Genomic DNA, 5615 nt, shown 5'->3' with positions numbered 1-5615 from the left:
AGTAATTTATGTTATATACAAATCTATGTGCAATCATCTCAATTTGAGCTTTTAAAATCTAAATTGTTGCTGTTGAAATAATACTAAAATATTATTCTTTAAATAGCAACAATTTCAGAATAACTCAGAACTTGATTCAGACATGCTTCTGATAAAGAGCCAAGTACAATTTTTCCATTAAAATAAGTATATATCTGCTATTGCATACTTTGAAGAGAAAGAAAAACGTCCTGCTGGTATGGCGACAGCTCTTCATATGTAGTTATTTTCTAGTATACTCTTCATCCACCCTGGCATTCTTGAAAATATTCATTAAACATAAAGGAAGACTCATCTTCACATTCCTTTGGTTCTTTAAATTCCAAGTCTTCACTATATTAAATGGCAAAATCAATATGCTCTAATACAATTTCATGCTTTCTTCCTCAGACTGAGTATAAGGTAAATATCAAACCATGCTATAGTGATCAATCAGTCCGCATATAGCATTAGTCAAGTTTTTAAATTTTTTGTCTTTTTTTTTTTTTAATTAGAAACAGAATCTCACTTTGTTGCCCTCAGTAGAGTTTTGTGGCATCACAGCTCACAGCAACCTCCAGCTCTTGGGTTTAGGTGATTCTCTTTCCTCAGACTCCTGAGTAGCTGGGATTACTCAGCACCCACCACAATGCCTGGGTTTTTTTTTTGCAGTTTGGCTGGGGCAGAGTTCTAACCCGCCACTCTTGGTATATGGGGCCGGTGCCCTACTCACTGAGCCACAGGCACCACCCTACAGATAATTTTATTCAATTTTAATTTAAGGCAACAACAACCTAAGCAAGCAGATAACCTACACATTGGGAAAGGATATTTGCATATTTGAATCAGACAAAAGCTTGATAACTAGGATCTACAGAGAACTCAAATAAACATAAAAAGAGTCAACAGTCCTTTATATCATGGGGCAAGAGAGATTAATAAAACTTTCTCTAAAGAAGACACACAAATGGCTAATAAACATATAAATTTTTTGCTCCTTATAGTCCTTGTAGAATCTTCTAACAAAGAATACCTATCTGCATCTAGAAATTTCTCAATTTCCTTTTTTGCTTTCTTACTCATTAGATCCATTTTTGTCATGATGTTAACTTGTGGAATTTCTAGAGAGATCATGACACCCAAGGCTGCCAAAATGGCAGAAATGAATTTGAATGACTCCACCATGAGCTGAGAATCAACAAGAAAAACTCCACAGACTCAGAACTCCCACTAATCCAGAAGCTGCACTAGATGTTTCATCACAGGCAGATGAGCGTACAACTCAGTCTGACCTGGACAGTCAAAAAGGATGCAGTTATTCTATACATGGCCAAGACAGCTCTCTAGCCAGTCAAAAATATTGGCAATGTAGTCCACGCAAAATACTCATTCTTCATTGGTACGGAACCTCCAAGAATCATCCTCCATCACATTATCCACTTCAATCAGTTCCCGGATGTCAGCTATCACAGAGTAGTTGAAGTGTTCTGCTGTTGGATCTAGGTTTACAATTTGGAATGCCCAGGTGAGGGCTTCACACAATAGGCGCTCTTCTGGCTGGCTGTGGGACCCATGACCAGCTGCACGTAGTGAGGTATGTAGGCTCTCTGGCTTTCTGAAGCTGCCAGACACACTTCTTTCAGCTTTCGTGGGATGGCCACTAGTATTATTTAATTTCTTTCTGTAAGACAGGTAACTCCAAAGTGGAGAAAGTCATAAGACTTTGCATTAGTTTTTCAAAGTCATCTTGACAGTCTGTGGTTCAGATCAGGGGCCCCACATCTTTCCCTTTCAGGATCCCATACAAGGGCTTTACAATATTGGTCTAATGTTTGGGCTAATTTGGAATTCCAGATAACTAAAGTGCTGTTTGTAAATCTGTCCAACTGCAGATTCTACAAGTCCCTTGCTAAGCTCTCATAAAACAGGGCAGGATAGTTATTTTATTTTATTGTTCTCTTCCTTATGATATTCTTTTTTTATCATCATTATTGTTTTTATTTTGGATTAATATAAGGATATAGACAATTAGATTATATTGTTTGCATTTGTTAGGTATTGTCTGAGTTGTAGTTGAGTCCTTAACCTAGGAGGTGTGCCATATACCCTTACATTGTACCCATTAGGTGAAAACTTAACTTTCCACCTCCCTCTCCTCTTCTCTCCCTCCAACTTAACTTGATTGCGCTTTTCTCTCATGTGGGCATGTTACTGTTCATCTACTAGTTTTAAATTAGTATTGAGTACATATGTTTCTTGCTTTTCCATTCTTGAGGTAAAGAGAATGTTCTTTTCTTTTTTTTTTTTTTAATAAACAACAAAGAGAAAGTTTAGAGGACTTCCAAAGAGTGTTGAAAGTGGGTCCCTCTCATGATGGAGAGGTGATAGAGATGAAGATGCAAAGGCAGTACAGAAGTATAAATACTTCTTACTTTGAAATTGTTTGCAACTTTTTCATTGGCTTCTCTGTGCCCTCAGGTATTATTGTTTTTTTCCTATTGGTCATTGATTATTGCCTTTCTATTGTTGATTGCTTACCTAGGTTACCTTATACTCACATCCTTATGGGTCCTCCAGATTTCCTGGTTCCACAAACCAGGCTTCCCTTCCATTCCCCCTCGAAGTTCCTTTCTGTTTCTTTTTTTGGCCAGGGCTGGGTTTGAACCAGCCACCTCCAGCATATGGGGCCGGCGCCCTACTCCTTCGAGCCACACGCGCCGCCCCGAAGTTCCTTTCTGAATGTCTCTTCTTATTCCCTCCCTGAAGAGATATGGCCCTGAAATATTGAAGGGAAAATAGACAACAACTGCTCTTAGCTACTTACTGTTATCAAAAGCGGGCATTGGCCTACCTATTGGACCATCCTCAGGTTAACTACTCTAAAGGGGTTTTGGAGGTCAGAAGTTTCTGGCCACTTGGTCAATAGGTTCTGTTAGGTAATTGCCCCAGAGAAAGCCCCTTCCTGACTGACTAACCAAGATTAGCTGTCTCACTCTTAAAGTTACAGCTACCCGCTGAAAATTTCAAACTTATGACCTGCCCCTAACAGCTCTTCCCACCAAAGCAGTAACTCCTTATTGGCTATTCTACCATCCCGTCATCATTCTAACACTTTCCCTAACCGAACCTATATAGCTCACTCTCTCGCTCTCTCTCTCTCCCCCTTCCCCTCTCCCTTCCTCTCTCACTGTCTCTTCTCTTCTCTCCTCCTCTCTCTCTCTCTCTTCTTTTCTCTCCTCCTTGGTGGTGCTCTGCAGCATCCCTCCCTCGCCAATAAAAACATTTCCTACAAGCCTTGGTGGTCTGTGAGATCTCTGCTGGTTGAGTGCCCCCCTTTCAGGTACCATGAGTATTTGCTGGAATCCTTGCCTACCACCATCTTAATGTGGAACTGTTGGAGTCTGGAAGACATAAACTTGGATCTAATGTGGAATCTGGGGAATGCAGTTGTCATCTGAGAATCTTTTTCCTGGGGCTTTTGTACCAGAAAAAACTTGAAGTTTTTTCCTTTCCATGTTCTGCTGCACCAGAAAAGATGTTTGTGTCAGGGCTTCTGTTTCCCTGAATCCAGTTGATCTGGTTTGATTATTAGGCTGAAGTAGAAAGTTCAACCAAGGCATGATAGTAATTGAAAGCAAAAATGAATGGGAATAGAAAATAAAACTGGAGCAGGACAGCTGTAGAGGAATGGACACTATGCTTGCAAAGGACAGTTACTGATTCTTATCACATTAAAAGGAAACGCTGAGAGCAGGGCAGTCTCCTGGCAATCCAAGAGACATTTTGTGACTTGGGGGCAATCCCCCAAGTAACTCAGTGTTCCAGAATGAGATAAGATTGGTCACTCACTAGTAAGCAAGTGTTAAACATGATGCTTAGTAGTTCTTCATGAGGGTTGTGGGGAAAGAACACATGAGGAGAGCACGTGGCAATCGTTATGCATGCAGACCTTGTATGTAATCACCTTAACTCTCCACACCTGTTGTGTATAACCTTAATAAATAGCTGTTGTGGCGGTGGCTCTGGGCTACCCTGTACTTAAGGTTAGCCCGCCTCCCGCAAGCTCGTACTTCTAATCTGTGTCACGCCAGGTTCCTTCCTGTGGCAACTGAGACCAGGGCCTTAGGGGTCATGACAACAAGCATCATGAATAGCGAGCAAAAGTAACATGTACAAGTCTCAGTATGACAGAAACATTTTATTTAAGAAGAATAAAGGGAAAGTTTAGATCACTTCCAAAGACAGTTGGAAGTGGGTCTCTCCCATGATGGAGAGAAGGTGAGAGAGAAAACAAGGAGAATGTTCTTTAACTCCACCCAGGAAAACACAAGAGATATAAAATCTCCAGCTTTTTAATGACTGAATAGTAATGTGATGCCTCGGTATTTGTTTACATTTCTTAAAATTGTATTGGCTGTTCAGTTTTTTTTTTCTGGTCCCATAGGAAACAAAGTACTATTTTTTTCAAGTTCTTCAAAGTTTGATCTTGGTGCTTTGATGGGGACTGCATTAAATCTGTAGCTTGCTTTGGGCACTATGGACATTTAACAATATTGATTCTTCCCAGCCATGACCAATGGTATGTTCTTTCATTTTTGTTTGTTTGTGACAGAGTCTCACTTTGTTGCCCTTGGTAGAGTGCCATGGTGTCACAGCTCACAGCAACCTCAAACTCTTGGGTTTAAACAATTCTCTTGCCTCAGCCTCCCAAGTAGCTGGGACTATAGGCACCTGCCACAACACCTGGCTATTTTTAGAGGTGGGGTCTCACTCTAACTCAGACTGTTCTCAAACCCATGAGTTCAAGCAGTCCACCCACTTTAGCCTCTCAGAGTGCTAGGATTATAGGCGTGAGCCACCAACACTTGGTCCTGTTCTCCCATTTGTTAATATCTACTGCTATTTCTTTTCTCAGGGTATCATAGTCCTCTTTATATAGATTCTTTATGTTTAGGTATATTCCCAGGTATTTCATTTTCTTTGAATCTACTGTGAAGGGTATTGTGTCTTTGATTTGATTTTCAGCTTGACTGTTATTGGTGTATTTGAAAGCTACTGATTTATGCACATTGATTTTTTTTTTTTTTTTGAGACAGAGTTTCACTTTGTTGCCCTCAGTAGCTCACAGCAACTTCAAACTCTTGGGCTTAAGTGATTCTCTTACCTTAGTCTCCCAAGTAGCTGGGACTACAGGCACCCACCACAATGTCCAGCTGGTTTGTTTGTTTGTTTGTTTTGGTTGTAGTTGTCATCATTGTTTGGCAGGCCTGGGCTGGATTTGAACCCACCAGCTCCGGTGTATGTGGCTGGTGCCCTGGCCACTGAGCTACAGGCACCAAACATATGCACATTGATTTTACATCCTAAGATGTTACTGTGTTCTTTTTTTGTTTCGGGTTCATTGAATGTACAAAGAATTAGGTTACACTGATTGCATTTTTTAGGTAAAGACCCTCCTATAATTGTGTTCTGCCCCCAAGAGGTGTGCCATACACTATGACCCCCCCATACCTCTCCTTCTCTCCTTCTTCCTCTCTCCCTGCTCCCTCATTCTCCTGCCCTCCACCTTGAATTGATTTGAGTTTTTCTCTTATGAG

The 5615-nt window shown here is 40.7% G+C and overlaps 1 pseudogene; it reads right to left on the bottom strand.

The window, feature by feature from the left end:
* Positions 1–281: 281 nt before the first annotated feature.
* Positions 282–2630, bottom strand: LOC128579037 (GPN-loop GTPase 3-like; annotated as a pseudogene).
* Between the last annotated feature and the right edge of the window lie 2985 nt (positions 2631–5615).

This window comes from Nycticebus coucang, chromosome Y (assembly GCF_027406575.1).
Source record: "Nycticebus coucang isolate mNycCou1 chromosome Y, mNycCou1.pri, whole genome shotgun sequence".
Classification (NCBI taxonomy): Eukaryota; Metazoa; Chordata; class Mammalia; order Primates; family Lorisidae; genus Nycticebus; species Nycticebus coucang.
This window is presented reverse-complemented; position numbering and strand designations above follow the sequence as displayed.